A 19,526-nucleotide genomic window follows, 5' to 3' on the forward strand; every position below is an offset into this window, starting at 1 on the left:
GCAGAATTACTAGTGAAAGAATTTATGATAAAGGGGGCTGATGGAACAATAGGAAAAATGTGGCTGAAAGGATTGAAATATACATTATTTTTTGTACAGTATTTGCAGTATTTTTTCATAGACAACTCAAGGTGACAACTCAAGGTACATTGTCTTGTTTTTGTACATGACAATTGCAGCAAGATTATTTTATACACAAATATGGAAAGATGGGGGAATGGCTGGTAAAAAAAGATGGAACTTGCTGAGATAGACTTAACTTCTTTGATCAAGAGAAAAAAAGAATACTTTTTTTTCTTTTTCACTTAAAAAGTCTATAAGGAGTTTCCAGTCAGTAATAAATGAACTTATGACTTATAATTTGATGGTTAGACCTGATTATCAAAAAAGAGAGAGGCATGTTATAAGAGAACGTTTATAATTGTGCTTACAACTTCTGTAAAAAAAGCTACTTATTGTAGCTTTTTCTTTTCTATTTTCTTTTCTTTTAGCCTTTCCATTTGACCTCTTTTCTTTCTTTTTCTTACTTAATTAGTCATGAGAATAGAAGTCAAAAGAACAGGAAAGGATAAGATATCACCATTCTCTGTTACTCTACTTCCCTAAAATATCTGGCTGGGCCCTGGAAAGCAGGATTAGATGGACAATTGAATGTGCTGACAACAAAATCACACAAAAATTATCAATGGAAATCAAATTTAGCAACCCATGGAGGTCTGGATTTGGAGTTACACTCATACCACCCTCATGGAATCTGTTTCTGACCGTTTGAGCAGCCACATGCACATTTGTGGCCTGCTGGAGGTCATTTTTCAGGGCTCTGGCAGTGCTCCTCCTGTCCCTCCTTGCACAACGGTGGAGGTAGCGGTCCTGATGCTGGGTTGTTGCCCTCCTACCACCTCCTCCACATCTCCTGATGTACTGGTATGTCTCCTGGTAGCGCCTCCACGCTCTGGACACTATGCGAGCAGACACAGCAAACCTTCTTGCCACAGCTCGCACTGATGTGCCATCCTGGATGAGCTGCACTACCTGAGCCACTTGTGTAGGTTGTAGACTCCATCTCATGCTACCGCAAGAGTGAAAGCACCGCCAGCATTCAAAAGTGACCAAACGATCAGCCAGAAAGCATAGGAACTGAGAAGTGGTCTGTGGTCACCACCTGCAGAACCATTCCTTTATTGGGGATGTCTTGCTAACTGCCTATGCTTTCCACCTGTTGTCTCTTCCATTTGCACAACAGCATGTGAAATTGATTGTCAATCAGTGTTGCTACCTAAGTAGACAGTTTGATTTCACAGAAGTGTGATTGACTTGGAGTTACATTGTGTTGTTTAGGTGTTCCCTTTATTTTTTTGAGTATATATAAAATGTTTCTCAAACTTGCTCATTTTGAGATGCTTGTTAGGAATTCTTGAAGCCCACACATTTTAAAATGTTTAAAAGGTTGAGAAAATGCTGACCTATAGCAAAGATTCTAAATCAAATAAGTAAAGTCTCTCACTTAGGTAACTATAATGCTATGGGCTTTATGACTCTTGGTTTAGGGTTTATACTGAATTTAAAGGTGATGGTTTGGTTAGATGCTGTTAGACAAGCAGAGCCACAGACAATGTTTCTGACATTTTGTAGGAACTTGAGAGCAGTAAAAATAATCTTAGAGGGTGGAATTTTCTTTCAAAAAATATTTATATGGATTATTCACCTGCATTCAGTTGTGCATAAAGTGATTTTTTTATGGATTTAATTAAGCTTTGGTTTAGTTAAAGGCTTTTGTCATTTGCAAAAGACATTTCCTGGAACATGGGAAATTAGCCTAAGCTAAATTATTCCAGTTCAGGTCCTACACCAGGGGTGTGGTGCCAACCTCAAAGCTTCTAACTAAATACGTACATTGGAATTGGGCAATAGACAGTCCCGAGTTCATGTATCACTCAAGTTCATTTGCCTAAGATTGCAGAGAAAAAGAATCTGGAGGAAGATTTATTCTGCAACACCACAGATTTGGAGTGCAATCTGCTTACTCAACAAACCATAAAATAACTGGAGAAAATCAAATCTTTCCCACTTGTATCGACTGTGGGTGATACTGACAAATGTTTTCAATTACCTTTCATTTAAAGAAATGCCATCTATTTGTTTCATTTTCTAGCTTGTTTTAAATTTGGATGTTAAGACCTTAGAGGCTACACTTGGTGAGCTCTAAATTCCCAGAATTCTCTAACAGGGCATGTTTGTTGCAAAGAATGCTCTGATATCTAACTGATACTAAGACTGGAAAAGGCAGCCTTAGGAATTACTCCACAAACTGATAGCAATCAGATTTAAAACGTCTGTGAAAAAACTTTCTTGGCTTATTGAGATAGTTCAAAGAGAAAGAGAGAGACATTTAACGTTCTTAAAGGGAGTGACTGAGATTGACTTTAGACCAGCCACTGAACCCAACTAAAGATCTAGCAGGTACATTTATATAACATGCTGATCAATCAGGCTTTCTTGTGGCTGAGCATGTTGGGTGAACCTGATCCATTGGGGAAGTTTATGGTTTAATGTATAGTTCCAATCCAGAAAGTGGATATATTTAGTTAGTAGTGTGAATACAGGAAAACAATAAATAGGTTAAGTTAGCCAAAAAAAAAAAAAGAGAGAGAACATATTTCACTCTTGTTGGAAAGTTTTGAACCTGATTTCTTTCAAATGGAGAAGGTTGATCAATTCAGGATTCTAAAGAAGAGGAATTATCCCAGGCATTCACACACAGCATGTGGATAGCTTTTTGAGGTAGTCCAGATAAAAAGCACCCCAAATGAACAGATCCTACTTTTTATAAGGTTTCATTAAAAGGATCTTGCAAGACTGAAAGTCTTTCTCATCTCTGAAAAACTACGGAAAATCCCTTCTGAAAGGGTTGCTAATGCTTCCACCTGTGGACTGAGTTGCCTCCTATCAGACCACTGACCTGGTTATAGGTCTTCCTCCTGTCTCCCAAGGTCTTTCCCACATACCATTATAGTATGGCCTGGCTGATGTCACTGAAATCATGTTCACCCTTAAAACGTTCACATGCATAGCTGTAGCTGCAGAAGGAGTATTTCTATCCCCCAATGATCTCTGACTTCCTCTTTCTGGAGATGCACCATTTTGATATAACCTCTCAGGCTGGATGAGATTGGCCCTGCTGCTCACGAGTTCCCATATTAATACTAACATCTTTCTGTAGGAATTCTGTTCAAAACTTCTTTTTAACCTACATAGACACCCACTGTTCAATAAAGTCACATATTTTGGTTCAGCATCCCATGTTTTCTTAATTTGACCTTTGTCTTATATATCCTTGTGCTGTTGATCTCAGCAAGTATTAAGGGTAGGGTGGAATTAAAAGCTTTTGGAATGCTGAGTAGGCCTCTCCTTTACTGTGCTAAGCATTTCTAAGAGGCCCATTCTGAACAGCTTGGCAAATTAGTTAAGTGTGGGTTAGATGGCACAATAATTAAACAGAGTCATAGTTGGCTCAAAAATTGTACTCCAAGAACAAAGGTACCTTCTCAAACTGGAGAGAAAATAGGGGTGCCTTGTGGTTCAATTTCTGCACTGCATTTGGCCAGCTCCACTTTGAATAATATCCCAAGTTCTGGACATCACATCGTAAGGCCAACTTAAAATAGAAGAAATTCAGTGAAGAGCAGTGATTATGAATAGGGAACCAGAAAGTAAATCCTATGAACTGCGTGGAAGGAAATGAGAATGTTATTATTTAAGAAGAGTCTGGGAAAGGTATTAGGTTACATATTTACATACAGGTACCTGAAGAGCAATATAGTGGGTTTCCCTCCTCTGGAAATAGAATCTGGAATTCGTCTTCTATGCCGTATAAACCAACAAGAATAGAAATACACCTTGCAGGGAAATGAGCAGAAAACCGACCCACGTGCTATAAGCTACTTCATAGTTTCTAGTCATAAGGAATTGGCCAGCCAAGTGGAAATATCAATAGCCTGATGTTCTAGTTGCATATATGATATGATTTCACAATGGTCAGGGCCTGAGGCAACCTCTGCCTTACCCTAGTAGACGGAGAGTAAAGGATGGCTTCAGACCTGCCTAATGTCAGCAAATACCTGGCTGAGTCCAATGATTCTCATAAGGACAATGACAGCAGAGCAGGGGTCAGGACAGAATGACAGGGCAAGGGGAGGCCACAGTTGTTCATAGGAAGGACCTTGTTTTCCCAAGGGATGTGCTGAGTTGAAGTCACAGCAAAGAGTTGATGTTACTTCAACGTTACTTGGAGAAGTAGAGGGCTTAAAAAGACTCAGAAAATTTTCCTCAAAATTGAATAAATAAGAATTAGCCAGACATTCCTGGTGAAGAAATGATGGCAGGAAAATACAATGATGAAAAAAATGGTAATGCAAAAGTGAGATCTATAGTACTTCTCCCTCCAAAAAGAAAGCTTGTCCTTCTAGATCTGCCAAATCTCTTATGTTTGGCTGGAAAACAGCTTGAGTTGAGGGTATTTGTTCTCTGCCTTGATTGAACTGTAATAAAAGTAAAAAAACATTGTTTGTTCTCCTGGCTCTTATAGGTGCAATTCCTGCTGTAGTCATGTATTGCTCTGATCTGACATCGTATAAGATCTCTAAGAAATTATTCACATGAATTTGAAAATAACGTAACCCTCTAAATTTCAGAAACAGGGCTGTGTTGGACATCTGCCTTGCATCACAGAAAAGCTGTCTGAAGAACTTTAGGTTGCGCAAATGAAACTTAAGCCGATCTGAGAGCCGTAGGATTGTTTAATTAAAGACTACCGTTCAAATAACTTCAGAATTGCCCGTGGAATGTTCCGTTCTAAAAGAAGCTGAGGATAGTTGTGACACTTCTCTAAGCCTTAAATATGACACAGTTTAAGACTTCCAGGTTTGTGTAACTTGAAACGCAGTTGCACAATTTCATTTCCACAAGTTGCCTCTTGTGAGACACAAGCCTTTTGGAAAACATGGTATCTTGGATGTTGCTAAACTAATATGAATTTGATTATAGCTTCATCTCAGAAGGAGCTTGTGTACCTAGCTACCTTGGTGTTCCAGAACCAGGAGAGATTCCTGCTGCTTTAAATTTTGATGCCCACTCCTGCTGTTCTAACTTTGCAAGGTGTGGTGAGAACGATGAGCAGTAGTTGAAATTCAAATGTCTATAGGGAAAGCCACCATCACAGACAATATGTGATGGGGTATTGCACATATACTCCAGGAACACCATCCTAAAATCCCAGACAAAAGTGGCTGATTCCACAGCAGACTTGCTGGACCAATTGGAGCTAAGCAAATCCCTAACCCTGATGGCATCATCTCAAGCCATCTCCTTCATGCGACCTACAGTATCTGTGTTGAATGTCCTGGTGTAGCATGGCAAACACCACTTCCACACCGGATTCTGTAAAGCAATGGTCAGGCTGCCTTACCAGTGGACTGACAATGAAACTGAAATGAAGTGGCACAGACATGCCATTGGCAAAGGGCAAGTGGGTGCCTTCAGCTGGGATAAGGAGGTGGTATGGATGAACTCTTAAGTGTGTAGCAATGTTATTGTCGTTTTTTCTAGCTGGAATAGCAGCATTTTACCAATGAGGGTGCAATGTGTCTTTGCTTCACACCTTTCTGTATTACACCATACAGAACAGTGGTGGGATTCAAACATTTTTACCACCGGTTCGGTGGGCATGGCTTGGTGGGTGCACTTTGCACGCATGCACACACTCTGCGTGCGCCCGTGCACCAAACGCACACTTTGTGCAGGCGCAGAGGTGTTTGCGCAGGCACAGAGGTGTTCTAATTCATCTCCTGCAAGCCTGCACGATCCCGGTTGCTTCAGCAACTGCCACGCAGGATTCTTCTGTGCCACGCAAAGCTGCTGCATTTCAAATTCAGAGGATTAAGGCGAGTCTGGGAGCCCAGGCGGGTGGGTGGGCCCAACAGCAGAACGGTGGAGAGAACTGGTTCAGTCCCCGCTGCTCATCACTGCTACTGGCTCGGCAGAACTGGATCGAACCGGTAGAATACCACCACTGATACAGAACCATACAGCAACCAAACACCAATTAATCAGACAAACTGCCCTGTGGATCTCAGGACAGATAGTATCTCAAAGTAAATGGATTAGCAGGAACCCACATTTATAGAGGAACTATAAATTGATATTAAGACAAAATCAATTGCCAGAGATTTATGGACACAACCATGTATTATTTTTTCTTGCAACAATAGGAGAGTAACCATCACTTTCTGCTTCTGGAATGCTTTTTTCAACTTTTCTCTCTAGTCTTTAGCTGTGGTTTTTGATGGTCTTCCATCCAAGCACTAAACAAGGCCCAATCCTGCTTAGCTTCAAAAGCCCTAGACAACATCAGCCTAGTATTGTGATCTAATGACTTCTAGCTTTATATTATGGACCCAGGAGTTACTTTGAAATTGCATAGAGTTGATTTAACGGGACTGATCCCACCTTGCTCTTGTCTTACTATTCAGTGCTGTGGAAACCCCACTCCCAGAAGAATGAAATATTTTAGGAAATATTAGAAAGGCAGAATATATTTCCCTAAATGAGGAATGGAGAAATATGTTTTTTTAGAGGCAGAAAGCAGCCCCCACCTTTTCTTAATAGGCCACAGCAGATATCAGCACTTAAGAGATAGCTTATTGAAAGAAGACAAGTGTCTAGATAGCTCTATTCATAAGTAAATACCCTCACTCAAGATCCAACACAGAGCAAAGCTATTAAGCCACAACAGGAATTATTGCATTACCCTCAGAGCAGTCCAAACTTAGCTGAGAGAAACACCTAGGGTTTGTATTTCTTCTTTTGCCTATAGAGAGAGCTATGACCCCCTACATGACCCCATAGGAATCTTGCGCAGGAACAGGAAGTTCAAGTGCAAAGCTCAAAGAAGGTATAAAAACCCCTCATTCTCAACTCTGGTACCCAGAATTATATGTGTTTGGTGGGTCTGCTTCATCAATAAATAGACCCTCTTTCCAATCAGCCTCCAGTTTATTTCCAGTACCTTCCTGTTGGCTTGGAACTGAACCAGACGTATATTTCTTCCCGCATTGTTGTTCCATCCAATCTAAGAGCTTCCAAAAGTGGTGCCTGGCATAAAGCTTGCTATTCATAAGAGTCAGGATGATTTGTAACTAGGAAGATGAAAGCAACAATTTGGATGATTGTGGCTTGACCCAGTTTGGGTCTATCTGAGATATCTGAGCAATTTACAAGTTTAAAAAATGCCATTATCATAGCATGCAGGATTTTATTAATTAACAGTAGTCTGAAATAACCACAACTCCCAGGAGATTTTCCATATTTAACCTAGGTTAACCAAAGCTTCCTTTGGGGCAGGGGTCTCTAACCTTGGCAACTTTAAGCCTGGTGGAGTTCAACTCCCAGAATTCCCCAGCCAGCTTTGCTATTAAGCTTTGCTGGCTGGGGAATTCTGGGAGTTGAAGTCTACCAGGCTTAAAGTTGCCAAGGTTGGAGACCCCCTGCTTTGGGAAACGATGGCACATGCTGGAAGGGAGACAGAAGCTCAGATCAAGCGAGAGATTTCGGACAGAGCACACAGCTATTAAAAAAATAATAATAATAATACTGTAAAATCAATCAATAGCAACCAGGAAAATCAAAGTTACAGAGGCCGCTCTTAACCCTTTCAAATAAAATTGCTAAATGTGAATGGTCCTTTCTCTCCTGCCCTACCTCCGGGACAGGGCATTAGGAGAAGTTCCCCCACAAATTGCAGGGTGCTCAGGACTGGGCCAGACTTTGGGGTCTTGACTCAAAGCTGCTTGGCCTGGGAAATCCGATCTAGAGAAGTATAGGGTCTCATGCTCCAGCCCAAGGGTTGGACTCAGAGACCCCCAAGCCCCGTCCAACTCTGTTATTCTGCAAGCAGCTGCCATTCACGTTGTTTACTAACTCGCAAAACGGTAGCGCCGTATAGAATTGGAGGCAATGCCCGTTGTTATTTCTTTCTTTTTTTTAAGCAAATTTTATTGATTTTAACAACAAAGACACAGAACAAAACATCATTAAACATTAAAAACATAAAACCTCTTTCCATTATAAATCTTTACAAGGCAGGTAACACATTATTTTATATCACATTCCTCTAATTTATCCCATTTCCATATAAACATGTAAATTCCCTTTCACATTATTTCTCTTTACTTTTATTCAATAACCTTTCTTTTCTAATTTATCTGCTATTCAATCATCACATTTATATTTTCCTCCGGCTTGTTTATAGTTAATTCTCATCTGGCCTTCCTCCGAGATTTTAATAATTCTCAATTAAACACACACATATAAAACACACACAAAAAAACCATAAAACTTTCTTATAGAAAGTAACTTGGCCCCAGATTACCACTTTTTGAATGGACTTCAATTAAGATGCAAATGGGAAAATGGACAAAAGATATAAAGATATCGCTTTAAAGCAAGGTGAAATATCTAAGTGGGGAGGAGTTATATAGAAGATATAGAATGATAAATAAGATAGGTAATGGTATATAAGAAGAGCATGTATTTAATTGAAGTCCATTCAAAAACTGCCCGTTGTTATTTCTGTGCTCCGTGTCCGGTATAGACACACAAGGCACACATTTTCCCCCTCCCACACACACACACAGACTGATAGGCGCACTTAATTAAGCCGCCATTTTCTGCTATTATTACCTTTCCCTTTATGACTCCAAGCCCCCGCCCCCGCCCCCACCCCGAGCGGTGACTAATTCGCCGGTGGGAATGGATCGGAGAGATCGTCCCCCATTGGTGGAGCCAGAGTCAGACAAGGAAGGCGGCCCTTCCGATTGGCTGCGCTGCGGTCAGAAGTTTCAAGGCTGCTATGAATGCGAACAGTCAGCTGTGACCGGCAGTAACCTCCGGGGAGGGTCAGCCCTGCCCAAATCTAGGGGACTTCCATTGGTTAGAAAAAGGCTGCTGCGGTTGCCATGGGAGCTTCTGGAGGTTGCGCTTCATGCTCGAACACGTCGAACTGTGTGACAGTGGTGTACAGTTTATCCAGAGAGAAGTGGGAAAAAAAAAAAACAACTCCTTTGGTTCAGGTTCACATGCTTTTAAAAAATAAAAAAAATTACTAATTTCAGAGCTTGCCACTGACACGAAGGCCACGCAGATCACTTGGAATCTTGCAGAGACTTGTTACAGGATTCCCTTTCCTTACCCCCCCCCCCTCCACCCCCAGGAAAAAATGGGCTTCCTTTGCAACTCGCCCCTGCGCGAGATGATTTCCTTGCGGGGGGGGTGTGTGTGTGGATCTTAAAGCAAACAGGAAAGGAAGCCCCTGTTACAAGTGGCCGCGGGTGCAATGTTGCAAGACCTGAAAGAACAGATTGTCGGGGAGAAAACCTCCCTTGGGTGATTGCTAGGAGTCCGAAAGAACCTGGTGACACACAACAGATACATCAAAAAATGAATATTAAATGGAAGGGTTGATGGTTTGAAAGGGAAGCTTTCTGTGCCGACCCTTCTGAACAAGGGCAGACATAAAAAGAGGTTTTGCAATGGCGAAACAGGTTGCTGGACAGACCCGGGATTCAGGCTTTGCTTAGTGCTGTGGTGCCCTAAGCACAGTTTGAGTAAGGGGCGAGGGGGCAAGAAAAAAGATCTCAAGGTGGTCACTGCAACCACACCATGGAATTTATCCACATTTCTTGGTGCCACCTTGACTTTTGAAAGCTTCCATCCAGGGCTGAGAGCTGAAGTGACACCTTCTTCGGAATTGTAAAATAATATCAGTGTTTTGTTCGGGATGCTGTAAATTGTAAAATTCCTGTACAGTTTTTATCATTTGGTTGAATACTCAAACATATCCGCTTTTGCAGTTGAATAAACGCAGAATATTTTCACTGTTGCAGCTTTCTCTAGAAACTTTAATGGCTGATTACAGGTATTCTCTCTTCAACCGATTCCTTTTTATGCTTTCCAGCCCGCCAGAATATTGGAAAGGGTTTAATTGAAGGAATCCAGTCTATGGCAGCAAGGTAATGTTATCTAATCTGAAGCAAAACTGCTGCACCCAAAGAAGATGACCAAAGATAGCCTGGATTTTTAAAAGGATCGGATATACCGGAGGCTATGCAAAAAGGCACTTCAAAATAAATCCCACTAAATCCTTGCAGTTGGGAAGTAACAGCTTAATAACTGCTTAATTCCAAAGCCATGCAATCATGTAAAAACCATGTGCAGTTGGGAAGTAACACCAAATGCTTCCAACTGCTTAATTTCAAGGCCATGCAATCATGTGACACAGAACTGAGCTACTTTCAAGAGGATGAAAAAACTAGAAGTTGTTCTCTGCTGGCTTCCCTCTCTTGTTTCTTACCTTCAGGTCACTTTTTCCCCCTGGGATGATATCTTGTTATCACTATTGTTTCTTAATCTCTGTCTGTCTGTCTCTGTCTCTGTCTCTCTCTCTCTCTGTGTATATCTATAGCTTCTCAGGTCATGAATATGACTTTCAGTAGTGTGCAATAAAACAATTAAAACTACTTTAAAATAACTATTAAAAACAATTCAATATAAATAAGACTGGAGGAGAATGGATCAACATCTCTATTTGCATGGAATTTTCAAGCCTGCTGAAGAAGTCACTTCTTTTTAAATATTTTTAATTAAATTTCATTATAAAATAAAAATACAGAAGTTAGAAAACTAAGTAACAATGAGAAAAGTGCAAAGAGAGAGAGAGAGAGGGAAAGTAGTAACTCCTGACATTTTCAATGCAGTAAAATGCAAAAAAGGTTGTTTTACATTTCACAACATTTCAAGCCATTTCCATAATAACAAAATCATTTCAATAATCAAAACGTAAAACTAAAGTTTCATTTTTTTTCCCCCAATTTTGAGAAAATGCCCAGAAATGAGTTTCCAAGTAGTAGAAATAAAATTAGCCTTGAATGCATTTTCTTCCTGGCCCGTAATGGGATGAAAAAATTGACGTGAGACCTGCCACCTCTGCTATCCTCCACTGCAAGGCCAGCGAATCTCTGCTCTTGCACAGGGTTGGAAGTTGGCTTTCCCTGCTCCTCTTCCCTTGACCCCTTTCCTTCCCATCCCAGCTTGCGGAAGAGCACCGTTGCCACCTCCGAGGGCTGCACTTCAGTTGAGCATCATGCTTGCCATAGGCTGGGCATGGGCTGTTGCTGCTGCTATTGGGGAGGCAGTGATGCCCTTCAGCTTTCAGCTTTACTAGGTAAACCAGAGAGGAACCAGATGAGGCCTGTCAGTTCACCACCCATGATCTCTTATCTGATCAAAGGCAGCATCATTTCTCCCTACCTCCCAAGGTCTCTTCCACATACCATTTCATCAGCAAACAGAGAGGAGAGGACTAGGGAAGGCCAAAGAGATGCACTTGGCCCAGGAGGGAGACAGGGCAAGTGAGGAGAGTTGGGGTGGGGGCTGAGAGGTCGTGTGGGCTGCATGAGTTCACCAATGCAACTAGCAAACCCTTGCAAGGCATTGTGTGAGGTTGACAAAAACAAGCAGACTTGTTCTGGAAAGGGAGGTGGTAGGGAAATGGCATGGACTCCCAGAGTTGGAAGTCCAACAGTTGCTCTCCTCTCTGTGATACCAGAAGGATTTGGTATGAGATTTTCTTCCATGTTCCATCTGGGCCTGGTTCTTTTCCATTATTTTGTTTCTTAAGTGCTTCAGTTAACTCCATCATCGTTATATTGCTTTCTAACATAGTTTCAATCTCTTTAGGTATCTGGGGTAAATTAGCATTCTGTAAATACTGTTCAACTCTTTCCTCATCAATATTCTCTTGTTTGTATAGTTTCCCATAATAATCTCGAATAATTTCCTTCTTCTCTTTACGACCATAGCAAACTTGGCCTTGGTCATCTATTAACTGCGATATTTTCCTTGATTCTTTCTCCTTTCTCAATTTATATGCTAACCATCTACCTAGTTTATTTGCATCTTCAAAATAGTTCTGTTTGGCACCTCTAATTTTTTGTGCTAATTCTTTTTTTTCTATTAGACCCATTTTATGTTTGGTTATATCCATTTTTAACTTAATGTCCTTTCTCTGTGGTATTTTCTGTAGCTCTTTTTTGAGTCCTTTATACTCATCTTCTAATACCTTAGAGGCTAATCTTTTCATGGTATTTCTTTTCCTTGTATAGTCTATTATCAAGCGTCTGGCATATGCCTTCATTGTATCCCATACATTCTGGATTGATGTATCTTCTTTTTTGTTTTCTCCAAAGAAAAAGGCCAGTTCTCTCTCCATCCACTGTGTGAAGTCTTTTCCCTTTAAAATAGTATTATTTAACGTCCATCTAGATCTTCTTCTTTGTCCTTTCCATTTAATTGTCATTGGATTGTGATCTGCCCAAGTACTTTTTTCAATATTTATTTCTTGAATATTAGTTAACAATTCTGTTGACATCCATATCATATCTATTCTGGACCATGATAATTGTCTGTTTGAGTAGAAGGTGTATTGTTTAGTTTTAGCATTTCTTTCTCTCCATGTATCTTTTAAGTTTATTTCATCTACCATTTTAAAAAAAGATTTAGGGAGAGTCTTTCTGTTTTGCCTTATTGTTTTCTGTGCTGTGTAGTCCAGTTTATTGTCCACAATTCCATTAAAATCTCCCATCATAACTATATTAACATAGTCCAGTTCAACTATTTTCATATGTAATTTTTTATAGAATTGTTCTTGTTTGTCATTCGGGGCATAAATTGCAATCAGGAGTGTTTTCATATTATTGTTCATTATTTCCACCATTAAACATTCTTCCGTCGTCATCAGTATAAATCAATTTTGCTGAGATGGTCTCTTTAATATATAAAACCATTCCTCTTTTCTTACATTGTGTCAAGGAAGTGAATATTTTCCCTAATTTTGGCTGTATCAACAATTGTTCATATTGTTTTTTAATATGTACTTTTTGTAGGCAGATTATATCAAATTTTAATTTCTCTAATTTATGAAAGATTTTCCTTCTTTTAACGGCTGAATTAAGTCCATTTATGTTAATTGTAATCAATTTTTTCTCTTCCATGGTTATATTTTGTAATTAGGTTTGACAGCTCTTGTGGATCTTGGTTCACGTTGTTCTTTGGCTTCCTCCTTTCCACCTACTGCACCTTCTTCTTTTTCAGTCGTCATTTGGGAGTCCTCTTGGAATTCAATTAGTGAAATTTCTTTTTCTGCCTCTTCCTCCCCTCTGAAAAATTCTGTGTAAAATGTCCATACCTAAAATTTTATTTAAAAAAAAAAATCATAGGAGTGTAATTTTCTCGCTTCTATTGAGGTATTGCATTCATTGCTTAAATGGGCAAAATCCACAATGATTTTTTTAAGACTTGATGGCCAGAACCTAATCTGAGCAATAAAAAAAAAAAGAGTGACAGATATTCTGTTCAGAGATTTAACTCTTTATATTAGGGGTTTCCAACCTTGGCAACTTTAAGCCTGGCAGACTTCAACTCCCAGAATTCCCCAGCAAAGCTAGCTGGGGAATTCTGGGAGTTGAAGTCTGCCAGGCTTAAAGTTGCCAAGGTTGGAGAGTCCTGCTTTATATTACATCCAAATCTCTGAACAGTAGATTACTGCCCCCAAGTGGTGAACATGTAAACTGTAAAACATGGCAAACTAATGACAAGAGTTCAACAGCCCTTGAAACTTACAAGATAGTGAAGTAGAGGATAGCTGCTGCATTTTGGGAATTGACTACCAATGGTAAAAGAATCAGCAGTCAATGCCCAGACTAAAACACAGTTGATAGAAATAGGGGTGTGGTAGGAGAGCAGTTGAAGGCCTCAGAAAAAGTACTCAGGTGCCAGGATGTGTTTATCTCTAGGGATCGTCCTCAGCTTCAGTGTTACCGTGGCTCAGACTGAGGAAAGTTAGAGTTGGTCCTTGAAATTGCAGCTGTCATAGCAACCACAGGGTCACCTGATCGCAGGTAAGGAGCTTGGCAATTGACTTGTAATTACAGTAGTTGCAGAGTCAATGGGGAATGATAAGCAAAGTCAGTGAGGAACGAGGCAGGAGATTATAAATGGTGATCATGTGATGCAGGGGTGGTATTCAGCAGGTTCTGACCAGTTCTGGAGAACCGGTAGCGGAAATTTTGAGTAGTTCGGAGAACCGGCAAACACCACCTCTGACTGGATACCACCTTCCCCTGCCATGCCCATCAAGCCACGCCCACAGAACCGGTAGTAAACATTTTTTGAATCCCAACATTGATGTGATATCACAATATCTGATTCACCCAGTGAATGGAACTGGAATTGCTGTCATAAGTCAGGTGTATCATCAGTCTCTACGACCACGTTAATTAGCACTGATGCCCCCAATCCCAATTACCATTGTTAGTTAAGGATTACCTGTCCAGCAATCAGAATCCTACTGAAAATTCTTGCATCCTTTGCAATTGAAATTTGGACTTTGAAGAAGCAAGATGGAAAACATATTAATAGTTCTGAATTTTGGGATTGAAGAAAGCAAACAAATGCACCACCGAACTAATTAAATGACTAGGCTCAAACAAAGACCTAACTCTCTGGGGACGTCTGTAATGCTGAGAAGAAAAAGGGAGTGAAATGGTTTTTGCTACAGCTAAACTTTGATTAAGATCTAGGAGATAACTTGTGGTCGTATGTTTTGAACTCTCTCTACACACATACACATAACACACACACAATCACTTATTCCAGACAACCCAGATTCCTCCTGCTGATTTGGTTTTGGAAGGAGACACATTGCTCTTTTGACTTCTCTCCTTAAGGCGGAGCTGAGATTCAGAACCATCTCAGTCTCAGTAAAGTTTTGGTTACGGTTGGGCACTATCAAAGTAGATCTACATTTCTTCAGCAGAAGATTGAGGAGTGGTTGGATCTGTGGTTCTAGGCTTTTCTGAACAAATTACAGGTTAAATTGTTTCAAACAAACCAAGGCATTTGGTTGTCCTAATCTTTCCAATTTCTTTTATGCCTTATGTAGAACAGGGGTTCTCCTGTGGCTTGCAGACAATTGTATTGGCAAGAGCTGCCTCCTGGTGGTCAAACTATTATTGTAATTAGTGTGCCAAAATCTGACTTGATACTATATTTGGAACAAGCTATTGTTTTATTTCTATATTATATAATCTTAAGGCTTATGTACTAATTTGATTTCTTTGTGTGGTGTTTTTGAGTTGAAGATGACAAAAGGACGTGCCTCTTTCAGAATGTTGGAGAATGCTCCTTTGGTCTATGGTGGCAAAAAATCAAGACTATCAAATCTAGCAGGTAGCAGCTGGTGAGTTCTTAGTAGCAGATCTGATATCCATAGATCATGTTCAACCATGTAGACATGGCTCAGACATTAGGTTAAGGTGGCAAGTGATATGATTCCCAGATCAGGAGGCATTTCTCTTGTCTCTAAGGAAAATGGGTAACCCTGGAATCAAATCAAATAGATAACAGGAAGTAGAAGGTGAAGTACAATGCAATGAGCCAGGACTCTTTTGGTGAAAACTAACATTATTAATGCCAAAAATGCAGATGAAACTAAGAGAATTAAAGAAAGTAAGTGTACCAGAGTTCTCGGGGGAGTTGGGCCGCTTATAAATAGAAATAAGTAAGTCATGGAGAATATAAAACCAGAATTGTGCATAGAACTATGGACTTTAATGATTGTTTTGATCTCTAGAAAAATCTATGACTCACACATTCAAAACCTTTCAAAGATAGCTAATGCATTTGATCAAGACAAAACATAACCAATGCTTTTTTGAGAAATTACCTGCTTTCAAAAGTTTTTAAAAGTATCATTAATAGATTATGAAGGATATCTATCCCAAATTTGGCCTGTACTGAACATTTTGGTTTAGTAAGTGTCTGGGGGTCAATAGGGGGTCAATTATGGAAGGCCAGTTGGGGGTCAATTAATATTTTGGGCCTAGTTTATCTATTATTGCATTTGTTCATAATACTATTAGTTAAAGTAATACTTATTACATGATTGTATACAATAAATGTTTAGGGTCAATGAACAATCTGAAAATCCATGAAGGGGTTGACAAGCTGAAGAGTTGAAGAGTTTGGGTATCCCTGGTTTATGATATGAATTAATATGTTCTGTTTAAATAGAACCTGGTTGTCAAGAATGCTTATGGTAGTGGTTCTTGCACTGGGCTCGGAATTGGACTACATGATCTCCAGAGTGCCTCCCAAACTTATTAGGACTAATCCCAGGCTGCAATTTTTCATATAACAAATGGGCCCATAGAGTTTGCCCACCACCACCAATCATGGCTTCAGTATATCAAAATGCTTTCAAATTACATGTTTCAATCAGTTAGAGCACCTGATTACTGTGCAGCTATGGCCCCTTTCTGTTCTTCTGGGTATCTTGACAAAGCGGTGTTTGATAAGCACGTCACTTGTCTATTTGTCCATAATATTATATTGTATGTAGCTCTATGGTCCTAGTTATAAGACGCTTGCGACTAGCCACTCCTTTGATGATAAAACACTGAAATCATCAGGTTGACGTATATCTTCTTTACTTGGCTGATTCTTCAAATTTGGTGTGCTGGGAGAGCCTGACCTTGGCTTGAGCCATCCTCGGGATCATGTTTCAATCCCGCTGACATGAACGAGCCTTGTGTCGTTTTATGCTTGTGTAACAGCTTTCTAGATTAAGGTGCACTAAAAAAAAAAACAGATTGTTGCAAAATACTTCAGCTTGGCACATTTCTGATAAATCTTTCCTTTGAGCAGGCAGGCAGGATTGCTCAGGAACAAATGCACTGATATTAGCTGCTTTTACTTTTTTCAGCACCTGGTGCTAAAACTTGAAACCGATATTTGTTTCTTACAGGTGAAAAGGGATTCTTTTAGCAGGTATAGAGTTTTGCCCTTTCATTGTCTGTGTCTTGTCCAAAGACTCCTGAGAAATCTGGATCTCTCAGTCTTTACCTACGAGAATAATGGCAAAGACAATCCTGCAGTATTTTCCCATCTTGCACATCTTCCTCCATGCTCCTGAACTCACACAATGCTTTACATACGTTTCCCAGTGACTGACCCAGACTGGAACCTGCAACATTATCCCGGGACACATATATTTGTCTTAATTCGGTTTCTCAAATGCACATGAAACTCATCCATGCGTTCATGGCTGGGGGAATTTATATATTTATAATCAATACCTTTTCTTTCGGGAAAAATTCCAGTGCACCTTGGTTTCTTGGTAATAATTTTCATCACTCTATACTCTGTAGCAATGAATAGCGTTTTCTAGCCTCTGGTCCTGCTTGTTCCAGTGAGATACTAATGCTGTCTGTGTTTGCAGAGTAAACATGATAGCAGAGTAAACAGTTCTGTCCGCTGGATATCTGGTTAGGACCCTTCATTGTTTTGGATATGTTGAAAGAGTGGGGTTTGATTAGCACGAGATAGAATCATAGGGTTAGAAGAGAGCCTGGAGATCTTTTAGTTTAGCGGTCACCAACCAGTGGGCCGGGGAGCACTGGTGGTCCATGAGAAAACTTTGGTGGTCCGCAGAAAAATGTCCCCCCCAAAGCACCTCCTCAAAGCAATTAATCCAGGCTGCGTGGGAACACATCTACATGGCCCCTCACCCGCTGTCCCCCACCCTTCGGCCAAGTGCAAACCTTACCTTGAGTAGAGCCATGCAACCTGGAACTAGAAGGTAAGACCAACAGCGGGGGAGGGAAATCCGCCTCGGGGGGTGGGGGGGGCTTGCTGACTTTGGTGGGAAAGCCTGTCCCATATTCCAGAGCTGCGCTAGTCACAGGACTGGCCCTTTGGTTCATCCTGGAGCAGCTGCTTCTCCACCCAGGTGCACTGATGACCAAAGGGCCAGTGTACTGCAGCTCTGGAATATGGGACCGACTTTCCCATCAATGTCAGCAAGCCACCATCAGTCAAAATTCATATTAGTGGTCTGCAGGATTTAAAATCATGTGTTGGGTGGTCCCTGGGGTCCAAAAGGATGGCAACCCCTGTTCTAGTTCAACCCCCTGCCCAAGGCTTGAGTCCTTATACCTATGATCTTGATCCTGCCCAGGAATTGCCTTTGTTATGAGAGGTGAAAACACTGACAGCGGAGTAGAACCCGCTCTTTATTACTCAGATCATTCATTCAATGTAAACTCATTTAACAACAACCTTGCTTAGCAATGAAAGTTCTGGTCCCAATTGTGGTTGAAAGATGAGGACTACCTGTGAAAGATTCTCTTCTTTGGATGTTTTGGTCAGTAATTGAGGAGATAGAAGGGGTACTAATCAAATTTGCAGGTGACACTAAGCTGAGGAGAATAGCTAATACTTTAGAAGTCAGACTCAAGACTCAAAGACTCAAAGACCCTCCTTTGCTGGTTCTTTGCTTTTTGTGGAGTGACCATTCAAAGTTACAATGGCACTGAAAAAAGTGACTTATGACCATTTTTCACACTTACAACTGTTGCAGCATCCCCACAGTCATGAGAGGCCAGTTGAGGAGATGCATGCCTCGATGTGAGTGATGTTGAGTTGGCCATGCACAGCCAGTCACATTACCACCAAGCCATGCCCACCAAATAAGCCACGCCCACAGAACCAGTTGTTTAAAAAAATTGACTCCCATCCCTGGTTTCTCTGCCCTAATCCTGTCAGTTTCTGTTGTTTATTGACTTGATTCATTGTGTATTAGCTGCATTCCATCTGCAACTGTTAAGTGGTTCTTGGCTATCTGCCCAGAGCTATTAACTGAAGGGAGAGAGAGAAACTCGCCGCTCCTTGCACTTTACTTTTAGCCGGTTCTCCAAACTGCATAAGCAATTAAGAAACAGTTTGGGCAAACCAGTGAGAACTGGCTGAATCCCACCTACGTTGTGGACCCGTGCTCTAAATCAGGGGTCACCAACCTTTTGGATCTCAGGGACCACCAAACTCATGATTTTAAATCCCAGGGATCACTAACCGGTTCTGTGGACATGGCTTAATTTGTGGGTGTGTCTTGGTGGTCATGTGACTGGCTGGGCATGGTTTGTATGTAAATATTATAAATATTTATATAAATATTGAATTTTTTATAAAAAAGAGAAACTTTTACCCAACATCAGACAAAGCAGGCAGGCAGATTGAGTTGTTCACAGAATCACAAGTTCATTCAGAAATCTATCTATCTGCCATTGGCTAGCTCAATCTGTCACATAAAATTTGCTTGCAAGCAAACTCACAAAATTAACTCGCAACACACCATGTATGTAAATATTGATTTTTTTTATATAAAAAAGAACCATTTTTACCCAAAATCAGGCAAAGCAGGCAGGCAGATTGAGTTGCTCACATAACCATCCAATGATCTATCGACCTGCCATCGGCTAGCGCAGTCTGTCACAGAAAATTTGCTTGCCGTGAGTCTGCACTGAATAATAAAACCTTCAGTCCTAAGGGAGGTTCGGCTGTGCTTAAAAGCAGAGCCG

This window comes from Pseudonaja textilis, chromosome 4, assembly GCF_049901715.1.
Source record: "Pseudonaja textilis isolate UNSWEBS1 chromosome 4, rPseTex1.2, whole genome shotgun sequence".
Lineage (NCBI taxonomy): Eukaryota > Metazoa > Chordata > Lepidosauria > Squamata > Elapidae > Pseudonaja > Pseudonaja textilis.